The sequence below is a fragment of the Amblyomma mixtum genome, chromosome 2 (assembly GCF_055824585.1).
Source record: "Amblyomma mixtum isolate Tamu chromosome 2, ASM5582458v1, whole genome shotgun sequence".
Classification (NCBI taxonomy): Eukaryota; Metazoa; Arthropoda; class Arachnida; order Ixodida; family Ixodidae; genus Amblyomma; species Amblyomma mixtum.
In genome coordinates this window covers 160,661,944-160,675,067 of record NC_143013.1, presented here as the reverse complement: position 1 = coordinate 160,675,067, position 13,124 = coordinate 160,661,944, and the positions used below count along the sequence as shown (strand labels likewise).

Sequence of the window (13,124 nt, the reverse complement as noted above, 5' to 3'; positions counted from 1 at the left end):
GCCGGGCTCCTGCAGGGCAATGAGCGCCGGCATGTCACCTAGGGACTGCAGGTAAAGCTGGAGGTGTGACCGCTTTTTCCAAGCTCTGAAACCCCTGCAGTTCCATTCGATGATCTGGAATTTTTCAAAGTTTTTAGCATTCCTATTACATCTGGTAGCCATCTTGTTGTATTTATTTAAGGGCGATCGGATTAGCTCTGGTCGGGAGCCGGCGCAACCCCAGTGAGGGGCCGCACCGCAATATTTTAAGGTCCCTCAGATGAGGTTAGGACTCCCCGTGTCTCTACCAGCTCTGTCGTTCCGTGCGGGCGCCAAGGGATTCTCGTAAAGTAGTCTTTGCGGCTACTTACAAAATTACGTTATTGCAACTGGTGTTCTACCTTGTTAACTATACATAAAATTTCCCCGAATGTACACAATGTGTACTTTATTCTATCTTTGGTCACTTTAATTTGTTTATTTCGCAATGGCTTTTTTGAGCACAAAGCACACAGCACAGGACGGCGTTCACTGGCAGTCAGCGTTTCTAGCAGCACCAAACCGAAGCACGCGCTGCCGAGAGCAGTCAGGCTGCCGCGCGGGCAATTTTTCGTTGATGAAATGAAAATTTTTCAGCAATTAACATACCTTTTTGTCTATTTTCAGTCATTCCACTATTCCACTTCGCCGCATCACGCCTTTTTTCCCGTGCCAATGCATCCTTCGCATTCGCCGCTGTACCACGGACAATCCCCCCGCATGAGCATCTGCTATTTTTACAGAGAAGACAAAGAAGGCATGCACAGCTCCCGCCTCCTCTCGAACGCGCTGCGCCGAGACGCCAGAGCCGGGCTTTCTCGTGCCGCGCCAGCAGCACGCAGAAGAAATTCGATGCCTTGCCGCTGTGGTCCCGGACTCTACGCTCCTGAGCTGGTACCCTGACCCGGTTGCTGGCCTCCGTGGAGGCACTCCACTTCGTGCTGGTGGCCTGCACTTGTCCTGGGTCGGAAGGCATCGCCACTGCAGACGTCGACAAGGCAATGGTGAGCTTTTTGTACCGTTTTCGCCGGCGACAGCAGGGGAGAGGCATTGACAGGAATCAGTGATTGTAGTAACTTGAGGATTTTTCTCCTCTCGCCTCCAGCCGAAGCCTTTGTGCGTTCTTGCAGCGCTGGGATGCCTTTCTGAAGGGTGTTGGCTAGGGAGGTGACCAGAGTCAGAAGAAACTTGAATCGAGGCATTTGTTGGCTAAGCCTCGTTAAGAAAAAGGCTGAAGTGGACCGTAACCCTACTAGCCTAAACTTGTTTTCCCACCGGTCCTGCTTTCGTAGTTAATTTATTGCGGTTTCTTTTTTTACAGTGACATGTTTTTACTGAGACTTTTTATTGAAAATTGTTTTGCAGCTTGCGTTTGCTTATGCGTACCTTAATGGTTGTCCTAGCACGCCTCGCTCAGCCTTGACGGGTCCTTGCACTTCCGGCCAGCTCTTGTTTTACGTTAGTCCTGCATGTGCGCTCGTTCTCATTTCTTGTGCAGCATCTGTTGCGTCACAATTTTTTAAAATGCCTTCTTTGGTCGAGACGCTAGAGCACTTAGCCGTGTATTTTCGAGCCGCATCAATTAACCGAAGGGTCTTGTTAAGCTTAAAGGGGTCGTTGACCCTTCCAGCACCTTTTGTTTTCACCAGACCCGTGCACGTGCTCTCGTTTTTCATATTGCATTACGCATCTTGTGCCAGTTGCGGTTTCTTAAGGCGGGAGGGTAATGCACTCACCCTTACATGTTCGTGTTTTAAGCATGAAATGCTTTTAGCTCCCGTTGTGGCAGTGTGGTGCCGTCACGCCGAGACCGAGAGCGAACACCCGGGCACTAAATTCCACTCATCTGGGCACTGAAACGAGATCATCCGGGCACCATACGGGATTTAACGAGACTATGCGCTCCTACAGGACCGGCACACAAGCACCGGTAGCGTCGCGCCGAACGTGTGGTGGCGTCCCTTCGTTCCTGTACGGTGCAGTTCGGGTGTCCACCGAGATGACAGAGAATTACTGCGCCATTTCTTTTCCTCAAAAAGCGTTGCGTTCAAAGGCCTCGCGCTGAACGGGTGGTGGCGTTCCTCCCTTCCGTTACGGTGCGCTTCTGGTGTCCACCCAGGTGACAGAGAATTACTGTGCCATTGCCTTTCCTCAAAAAGCGTTGCGTTCAAAGTCCAAGGCATCGCACTGAGCGGGTGGTGGATAGGTAGGTAGGAAAGACTTTTAATGCTCTAGAACGGTGCTAGTAGCAGACGAGAAAGAGGTCCATCTTCCTTCTTCTCACAGGGTCGGTGCCCCTAATTCAGGGGTGGTGGTGGTGAAAACATTTATTCAGAACGGACAGGAGGTGTTTGGATCAGCCCGTGAGGGGCCGATCCTTACAAACAGTAGGTGGAGGTCCCTAGTTTGGGACCTCAGTGGCGGTAGCCGCCGCCCGGGCGCGCCCGACTAAGGCTTGTTGGGCCTGTAAGTCGTGGCAGCCGAGCAGGATCGCCTCCCAGTCCTCCCGGGTTGGGTTGGAGATAGGGGGAATGGCCGGGTTGGAGGGGCAGGCCCACACCATGTGATAGGTGTCCGAAGACACCGCACACAGTGCGGGCAGTTGCCGCTAAAGGAGGGGTCGAAATGTTTTAGGGCTGCCGGGCACAGCAATGCATCGGTGAAGAGGCGGAGAAGCCGCTCATCCGCCTTCTTGAGGCCTTTACATGGGCTAGGGTAAAGGCGATGGCTATCTTGATAGTAGGTTGCGATATTTTTGAACGTATAGACCGGATTAAAGGCGGGTTCTTGATCACGTGGGGAGGAGAAAACAGCCCGGTGAGAGAGCGCACGGGCGGCTGCGTCTGCTGCCTCGTTTCCTGCCAACCCCTGATGAGCAGGGGCCCATATGAGGTAACGGTGTGCGCGGTCCGTATCCCGTATGCAATTTTAAGGCGGAAGCCTTTAATGTCTCATCGTTGTAAGCAGCAGTTGTCGACAGAAAATGTCACGCTTTTCAATTGGTGGAAACGGTCGTGACGTCACAGTGCGCAAATTTCAAACGGGGCCAATTGTACTTAGGCTAGTAACCATGCAACCAATAGACGATATGCGAAATTGCTTGGCGGTCTGGCAACACCGCGCCCACAACTTCCGGTTTCCATCTTGGCGCGGTCGAGCTCGTCGAGCTGGTGCATCGTTTGCTATGCGTACTTTCTTCTTGCGAGTGGAATTTCAACAGGCAAGCTTCAGCTGCTGCGTTGTTTTCACAGCTGATCTTTGACTAAATGTAGGTGCTTTCAATAAGCGCCAGCTTACTCCTACCGCGTCCTCAGCTTCGCTTTAAGTCTGGCGCTGATGATCGCAATAATCGGCACTCGAAAGTGGGTTGGAAAGTCGAACCGTGACCGTGTGCTGTTGTCGTTTTAATGCTCGCATTAAAGCACCAGTTCAAGCATCTCGCATTATCATGGCTATTTTATTCCCAGGTGGACGTGAATTCATCTGGTAGGGTAGCGAGCGGTTATTTTGCGTTAAGTGCGCACGTGTGTTGACAAACTTCTGTGATAGTGCGAACTTTCGTTCGCGCCGACGCCAGGAGCTTCGTGCATTGCAGTATAATCACACAAGACCCTCGACCAGCTGCGTAATTCGATTCCTTTACTGTAATGTGCAATGCGCATCTGCGGTTTTCAACGTCACCGTTTCAGAGCCCGGCGTCGGTTGATTTTCGCCGCAATTCGTTGAAACCGCGTCTTGCTTAAGACGCAGTTGAAGCGAGTATTGCGATGTTGTCAATCGATATTACCAAAAAGAAAGTGGGCATATATAATTCAAAATGTAAGCAAAGACGCAGTTTTTTTTTTTTTTCAGATAAGCACTGAGCTACCGCGGCGGCTTGATTAGAGAAAGAGCGTACAGCTGTAGGTGCCTGCACGGACTCGATACGCTGGTCAAGTTGTGTGTGCAGGGGCGAAATTAGCATGTTCGGTTGCTTCCGAAACTTAATTAGCTTACTCCCAAACTTGGACAAATGGCTTTGTTGCGAAGCAAGCTGTTGAAGCTTGCCACAACGATAACAAAATCTGACGGCCTGAAGCGTTTTCAGAACACTGTTGCACGAACTTTCTAGCTTAGAAATGCGTCCCTCCTTCATAATAAAGTAGCTATATTATTCGCTTCTTTTTTTTAGATTTTCGTCGCCGCAGATATGGAAGGTATAGGAATCCTCAAGAAATAAAGCATTCGCACCTCAGTTTTTATACGTAGGGTGTATTGCTTCATATGCGTATGGTCCAGAGAGTTTGCTGGCCCTTCTAAAACTAATTGAACGCGGGAAAAACTTAACTGAACACGTAGCAAACTAAGCAGTAATCGGCATATGGTTCTTGAGTGAACTTATTTCGCCACGGCACGAGCGATTGGCCCGCTCAAAAAAATTACCTTCTCTATTACGTTGTTCAAGTATACGTCTATATATATTCACGCCCGACCGGAGAGTTGAGAAATGCACGAAATCGGCTTCTAATTTTGATCAGAGACAACAAAGGTTGTGGTCCTTATCTTAATTTAAACGCAAATCACCTCGAGAGATTTGTCAAAAATCAGCGCAGAAAGCGAAAGCTGCGCACTGATCCGCGTGCTGACACATGATACCTCGCATGGCGTTTTGTGTTACTAAAACGTTGGGACGGAGTAAAAAAAATAGAAAAGCGAAAAGCTGGAACGCACCTAGTTCTGGCACGCATCGTAGTATCTTTTCACAGTGTAGAGGGTAGCGCAACACTGCATCGGCATTTTACTTTTCAAACGAAGCGCAGCCGTTTTAACCCAACGCTGGGCAGCGGTTTCGTTTTCTGTACCGTGCCAACATGGAGGACTTAGTTCTCGGAGCGTCGAGAGATGGCGCTGCGCATTTCGCATATCGTCTATTGAAGGGATCGTATAGTGATGCTCCAAGTAAGTGTGACAGAGCTTAGTTAATTGCTTAATTACTAATTAGCCTAATTAGCTTTACTAGTCAGGCCATATAAATAAATAAAACCGATGAAGAAATTGCTCGAGCTCAGGAATCGAACCCCGGTCTTCGGCGTGAGAGACGAGCACGCTATCCACTCCGCCATGCCAGCTCGATGGTTTGGAATGAACAAAGGCGCGTTTAGTGAATACGGTGTCTTCACTCACTCTCATCCTCCTCCATTCCCTTCCGGCGAGGTTTAGGTGTCCACCGACAAATGAGAGACAGATACATTTCCTTTCCTCAAAAGCCAATTTACCGACGAGCGAGGCCTAGAACCGAATGGGCGATGGCGTTCTATCGACTCCTTGGCAGCGTTGCAAGACGCTGTCGCGTTCCACTCTTAGGGGCGAAGCTTAACATCTTAACCACACATCAGTGACCACACTTCAGGTCAAAAAAGTGCCCCCCTGAATTTTGTGAGACAGTTACTGCGTAATTTCCTTTCCTCAAATACAATTTTCATTTTCTTCATTACGGCTCCTCTTTATCTATCTTCTTTCACTCCCACTTCCTCCCTTCCTCTACGGTGCGGTTCAGGTGTACACCGAGATGACAGAGAATTACTGCGCCATTTCCTTTCCTCAAAAAAGCATTGCGTTCAAAGGGCGAGGCATCGCGCCGAACGAGTGGTGGCGTTCCGTGGACACCCTGGCAGCGCAACAACACGCTGTCGCGTTCGACTCCTAAAGGCGAAGATTAAGCGTCATTAATTAGAAGTTAATTAGTATTCAGCCATTAATCAGTAATTAACCATAAATTAGCGATTTGTCATCACTTAGTAATTAGTACTCAATTATATGTGATGCCACCAGTGCCACAGAAACAGCGAAGGTGGTGCGGAAAACGCTTCCGCTTCTACCCACTTTAGACTGTCAAATTGCCCCTGAATTTTTGGTATATTCGATAGGCTAGGAAGGGAGTGCAGCCTTGTTCGACGTTCCGACAGGCCCCTCGCGAGTCGGTGATTATGTATTTTGAATTGGAATGTGAGGCCGCGAGAGCAATCGCGACCTCTTCTGCTTGTGTTGCACTGCGGGCTCTGAAACTGAGGCCGTTAACTGTGTTGCTGTTGTGAACTAGAGCGGCCGTGTACCATCCCCCGTGGTGAGGGCCGGAGGCGTCCATGTAGTCTACACCTGTTTTGTTGCTATTCCAGGGCTCCGCTGAGCTTCGCTGCTCGTTGGGCGTGCTGGATCAGACCTTGTTGGCAACCCAGATCGCCGCTGGAGAGCCGGCTCCCACACCACTGTTCTGCACTCGGTTCTTTGCGAAAGCTGTCGTTCTTACTGCATTCCCACGTGATGTGGTACAACGATGGTTTGCTGCCACACCACGGGCAAGTGTCCCCATATTGCGTCGGGTAAATCTTGCTAAGGATATGCAGGTTTGGGAATGTTCCTGTCTGCAATCTGCGCCAATATACTGCCTCTAGTTGATTTAGATCAGGATGAGGCGGCGGATAGCGGATCCGTACCCCATTATAGTAGTTGAGAATGTCTGAGTACGTAGGGCCGACTCGGTCGGGTAGATCGTCCGATTGGGAGGAAGCTCGGCTCGTATACCCTCGAGCTGCCTCGTCGGCGCGTTCATTCCCCGCTATGTTGGTGTGTCCTGGCACCCAGTAAATGCTCTGTGTGACTTTTGGTGCGGTCGCGCTCTGGAGGAGCCGGAGCACGGCGCGACCTATGTGGCCGTTCATGTAGTTACGGCACGCTTCTCTCGAATCTGTAAGGATGGTAAGGGACATGTTGCTTCGATAACCGGCTACCGCAGCTAGAGCTACGGCCAGCTCCTCCCCTTCGGTTACCGTGCAATCCCTCACTGAGGCGCTAGCTAATTCGTTTAGGTTGGAATCAATAACTACGGCCACTGTGCTGTTATGTGATCTTCCTGTATACGGAGCCGCGTCCGTGTATACCGTTGTGGATTTTGTAGCTAGATTTTTCTGTACATACTTCGCCCGGGCTGCTCTACGGGCCGCATGCAAGTTGGGGTCCATGTTCCGGGGAAGGGAGCGAACCTTTAGCGTCTGGCGAATTGCGTCCGGTATGCTCGCAGTACGATTCTCGAATTCCGCAGGCCGATCGTATGGCCGCATCGCTGGTTGCTCTGCAGCCACATTCCCAAGACTCGTATCTTGTCTCGTTCGGAAATTAGCTTTCCTTCGAGGGAGACATTGAGGGACCCTTATTTGTGTTTCCCTTTGTGGACTCGCCGGAGTTCGGATTTTTCGGTGGAGCAGGCGAGGCCACGTGAACTGACATATTCTTTCCCGCAGGTAACCGCTGCTTGCAGTCGTTGTTCTTTATGGCCGAGCGACCCAGTGGTAACCCAGACCGTGACGTCGTCAGCGTATATTGCGTGTTGTATGCCTTCGATCTTCTCGAGTTGTCTCGCGAGGCCGATCATGGCCACGTTGAAAAGTAATGGCGAGATGACTGACCCTTGAGGTGTGCCTTTGTTGGGGGTCGAAAATTTAGCGCTGCGAAGGTCTCCGAGGCCAACCGTTGCAGTGCGGTTGGAGAGAAAGGCATTCACGTAGCTGTGAATTTTCTCGCCGCAGTGGAGGTTGTCGAGTCCTTCCATTACAGCCGTGTGGCTAACGTTGTCAAAGGCCCCTTTGACGTCGAGGGCCATAACCACGTTCTCGCCTACGCTCGGGACGTTGGTGAGGACTTCCTCTTTGAGTTGTAAGAGGAAGTCGTGGGTGGAGAGGTGGGCTCGGAAGCCGAACATACTGTGGGGGTACAGGTCTTCGTCTTCCATGTAGCTTTGGAGCCTCCGAGTAACGACTCGCTCGTAGAGCTTGCCTAGGCAGGAGGTGAGTGAGATAGGTCGGAGATTTTCGATCTGGAGTTTCTTACCCGGTTTGGGGATCATTACGACCTCTGCATGCTTCCACTCTTCAGGAACCGTTCCTGCGGCCCAGTGCCCGTCGAGGAAGGTGGTCACTTGGTCGACCGCCTCGTCGCAGAGGTTGCGTATGAGTGCGTTCTGGACCTTGTCTGCTCCCGCCGCAGTGTTGCGCGTGCATGCCTTTACGGCAGCGAACACTTCTTCCCTGGTGATCGGCCTGTCTAAGTGGGTGTTCGTTTTCCCCAGATATGGTTTCGCGTATGCAGCAGGCAAGGTCGTGCCGTAGCATTTCTCTTTGGTCTTATCTAGGAGTTCCTCTTCCGTACCCTCGAAGGTGTGGATGAGTCTGCTGATAGCTTTCCCGCTTTCGGCCCTGGTTTGGGTAGGGTCGAGGAGGGTCTTGAGTATGCGCCACGTTTTGGCCGTGCTGAGTGTGCCGTCCAGCGAGCTACTGAACTGCTGCCAGTTCCTCTCACCTTTCCGGTGCGGTTCGGGTGTCCACCGAGATGACAGAGAGTTACTGCGCCATTTCCTTTCCTCAAAAAGCCTTGCATTCAAAGGGCAAAGCGTCGCGCCGAACGTGTGGGGGCGTTCCTCCCTTCCTTTACACCGCGGTTCAGATCTCCACCGAGATGTCAGAGAATTACTGCGCCATTTCCTTTCCTCAAAAAGCGTTGCGTTCAAAGGGCAAGGCTTTGCACCGAACGGGTGGTGCCGTTCCTCCCTTTCTTTACTGTGCGCTTCGGGTCTCCACCTAGATGGCAGAGAATTAGTGCGCCATTTCCTTTCCTCAAAAAGCCTCGCGTTCAAAGGGCAATGCATTGCGCCGAAGGGGTGCTGGTGTTCCTCCCTTCCTGTAGGGTGTGGTTCGGGGGGGTGTAGTTCGTGTTGGTTTTGTTGAGTACGCAGGGTGACCAGATCTTTGGCAGTCACTGATTCAAGCTGCCATTTTTATGCGAAGAATATTACTAGAGGTACACTACAGCCCTTCGCCGTGGTTACGCGCCGTGCACACCACGTGGTACAGTGACGTTACACCACGTGACATACCACGTGACACATGACGTCACGACAGAAGAAGACGGGGTCCACCTCGCGCCGTCGCTGTGGTTGCACGCCGTGCACACCACGTGGTACAGTGACGTCACACCGCGTGACATGCCACGTGACTCATCACGTCACGACAGAGGAAGACGGGGGTCCTCCTCGCGCCGTCGCTATGGTTGCACGCCGTGCAGACCACGTGGTCCAGTGACGTCCACCGCGTGACATACCACGTGACACATGACGTCACGACAGAGGAAGACGGGGGTCCACCTCGCGCCGTCGCTGTGGTTGCACGCCGTGCAGACCACGTGGTATGGTGACGTCACACCACGTGACACAATGAAGTCACGACAGATCGCCGTCACGCACTGGGAGAGGGAGAACGATGCCATCGCACAGACGCCGGAATGTCCTCGAGCGGCATTCCCGCGCATTTCGAACGCGCGTTCACACTCGGTGTAGGTGAAACGCTCGCACCACCGGGCAGGCGGAAGCGGCTTCCGTGTCAATCTAGGCGCTCACCCAAAGCGCGTCTCGGGGTTAGTCGGCGTTCCGCTGTAGCCATGCCGTTGTCTTCTAGTGGTTGTATTAAAATGACCAAGTATTTAACCAAGGAAAGCCATGTATTACCAAGCCTAGCCACCAATATGCTTCGCATCTGACTAGGCTTAACCTTAGCTAAGCCTCAGCCATTTTTTATTAACACACACAGAGAGAGCAAAGCAAAGGTGAAACGGTGACGGCGCACCAACGTATACATGGCGCCATCTTGTGACTGGCCATTACAATACTAACGCCCCCCCTTAATGGACTGTCATTGCACCGACACTTTTGATGCCCAAGCATTCATAGTGCTTGAGAGTCGTTCTTCCATTTAAGGCCATAGTGAAGAGGTCAGCACAGTTCTTCGACGACTCGATGTACTGGAATTGTAACTTTAACTCTTCGACCTTTTCTCTCAGAAAATAATCCTTTTGGTCAATATGTTTGCTTTTATCTGAAGTAACTTGGCTTTTCCATGCGCAATTGCACCCTGCTTGTCAGCCATTAAAATGTGTGGTTCGCGCATGAATTCGTGCGCATTAAGTTCCTTCATGAGGTTTTGGAACCACATTACTTCCTTTGCAGCGTGACACATTGCTACATATTCTGCTTCGACTGTTGACATTGCAGTGCTTCGCTGCTTCTTGCTACTCCAGTAAATCTCAGAACCAGCTAGCGTGGACACGTACCCGCTGAATGACTTCCTGTCAGCTTTGTCACTAGCCCAGTCTGCGTCGAAAAAAGCTTGTATGCACTTCTTAGTTCTCTGGTAGACTAGTGCATTATTCTTTGTACGTTTCACACAGCGAAGAATATGCTTTAGCCCATTCCAATGTTCTTCTGTGGGATGTTCGTTGAACTGGCTCATGTAAGTAGTCGCAAAAGCCAAGTCCGGCCTTGTGCCTCCGGTAAGATAAAGCAATGCACCAATTGCTTGTCTGTGCTTGCGAGGTAGGTCCTCACTTGATAAATTATTCCCTCCTCTCCTGAGTTATTGTCTCCTCTTTGGTACTTGCTTCCATGATGCAAAGGGGACGATACTGCCTCTGCGTCTGACATGCCAAACGTCTCCAGTATGATGTTAGTGTAGGCCGTCTTTTCCTGGGTTAGTTTTCCACCTCTTTCTCTCTTCAGTCGTATGGAAAGAATGTAGCTAGCCTCACCCAAGTCTTTTGCATCGAATACTTGACCCAAGCGGCTCTTGAAGTCGGCAATCTCATTCTCATCTTATGCGATGATCAGCAAGTCATCAACGTAGACTCCTACCGTGAGGTTCTTCGTCTTGTTCATATAAACAGAGGGTTCTGCTTTTGACCTTGTAATCCCCTCTGAGTTGAGCATATATTCCAAAGCAAGGTTCCACTTCCAGACTGTCGTAGCCCGTAAAGGCTCTTCTTCAGAAGGCAGACTTCAACCTCTTACAGTCATTCAAAGGCTGCGGTAGTTTCATGTAGACGCTCTCCTTTAGAATATCATTTAAGTATGCTGTCGGGATGTCCATCTGGTGCATCTTCCAATTTCTCTCAACTGCTATGGCCAGCAGTGTCCTGATGGACTTCAGCTTCACCACAACAGAGAACGTTTCCTTGTAATCGGTACCTTTCACTTGTGAATATCCGCATGCAACCAAACGTGCTTTGTACCGCTCTTGGTCACCATTTTCGTTCTACTTCTTGCGGAACACCCACTTGCATTTTAAGACTTGTCTGTCTTTCGGTCGTGGCACTACCTCCCATCTATTGGAAGCTTCTAGGCTGTCCAGTTCACTCTGAATAGCTGCTTTCCATTCGTCCTTGTCTGGTGAAGATAAGGCTTCATGTAGAGTTTCGGGATCTCTATGGCAGTTTTGCCAGGCTATGCAGCAGCCGTGTCATTCATTTTGACGTGGTTTCTCGTTTGCTAGTCTTTCCGACGGTCTTAGTGCCTGTGTACCACAATTTGCCACGCTGCACAGTCGCTGCGTAGCCCCCTCGGTATGTGTAGTTGCCTCGTCTTCATCAGCTAATGAGGCAACATCTTCAGCACAGTTGTAATCAGTATCATTGCGATCTAAACTACCAACATCATGTGGCTCGCTCAAGCTGTCTTCAACTTGTAACATGACAGTGCAATCAGTGTCGCTATGTGCTTCAGTCTTGCTACTTGTAACTTGGGTAAGCTTGCATGGGAAGGACTCTTCTTCAAAGGTAACGTCTCGACTTACAAAAAAGCGATCTTCCTTCTGGTTCCACAGCTTGTACCCCTTCACTCCTTCTGGGTAGCCGACCAATATGCACTCCTCTGCTTTTGGGCCCAACTTGCTCCCCTTGCACCGTCTGTTTCGCACACTCCATGCTCTGCACCCAAACACTCTTAGGTGGTCCAGTTTCACTTCTCCGCCTGTCCACAGAGCTTCTGGTGACTCTCCTCCAATCGCCTTCGATGGGCACTTGTTTCTAATGTGACCTGCAGTGTCAACGGCATCAGCCCAGAGCCTTTTGATGACACCTGATTCGATGAGGAGGCACCTCGTCATGTCAAGCAACGTTTGGTTCATTCTCTCTGCGACTCCATTCTGCTCAGGTGTGCCAGGAATGGTCAGTTGGTGCTTTATACCATGCTTGGCCAGGTACTCGTTGAACTCATCGCTTGAGTACTCTCCTCCATTGTCACTGCGCAAGGTCTTCACCTTCATATTGTGCAGATTTTCCGCTGTGCGTCTGTAATGGTCAAATTTCTCAATTACTTCACTCTTGGCCTTCATGGGGTACACAACAGTATATCCAGAGTAGTCGTCTATGAAGGTAACAAAGTAATTTGAGCCCCGTTTGGTCGTTGGTGTGATCTTTCCAACCACAACTGAATGCACCAGCTCCAGTGGAACCTTAGCCCGTGTTGTCTCACCCTTTAGGAAACTGTCTTCCCTTATCTTTCCAAAACAACATGTGTCACATTTGTCCTTCACAGGGTCTTCAGTAGCTCCGCAGAGACGTCGAACAGCATCCTGGTAAAGGTGGCCTAGTCCTCTCTGCCACCAAGCCGTGTCTTTGGTCTTTGCCATCTTCGTTGACATAATCTCTTCTTTGACAGAGTACAGTCGTCCTTCTCGAGTTGCAGTAAGGATCAGTTCACCAGTGTGCTTTGTAACTTCGGCATTTCCCCCGGCGAACGTCACTTTCAAACCTCGCTCTTCAATTCTTCCGACTGATAGTAGGTTGCCGTTCAACTCGGGTACATAAAGGACGTCTTCTAGCGGGATGAATGACCCACCACACTCTTCAGATAGTTGAATCTGAACTCATCCTTTCCCCATGACACACATGGATTATTTGCTAGCCGTTTCCACTCTTGACTCGCATGGCTTGAAGTCACTGATCTTTGCCTTGTGCGATGTCATGTGATCTTTAGCACCGCTATCAAGATGCCACACATGAGGAGGCGATGTTATCACATTTTTGGCTCATAAAGCCATCTGTGTTGCAATATTTGCCTGTGATGAGTTTCTCTTCTTCTGGTCATCCCCTTCGTCTTGAAACTGGTCACAATCTTTGGCTATACGACCAATTTTGCCACAAGCAAAGCATCGCGCCTTCTTTTGCATACTTGAGGTACATTGACGAACCTTCTCTTCCTTCTTTACCGTGAGTTGATGATTCACCTTCTCGTTGGGTTGCTTGTTCTC

The 13,124-nt window shown here is 50.4% G+C and overlaps 1 long non-coding RNA gene across 1 annotated transcript in view; it reads left to right on the top strand.

The window, feature by feature from the left end:
* Positions 1-649: 649 nt before the first annotated feature.
* LOC149361417 (uncharacterized) overlaps positions 650-13,124 on the top strand; it is a 70,562-nt gene continuing 58,087 nt past the window's right edge. The window contains exon 1 of the long non-coding RNA XR_016288408.1: positions 650-1,022. This is a non-coding gene — a long non-coding RNA (uncharacterized LOC149361417). The remainder of the gene's footprint in view (positions 1,023-13,124) is intronic.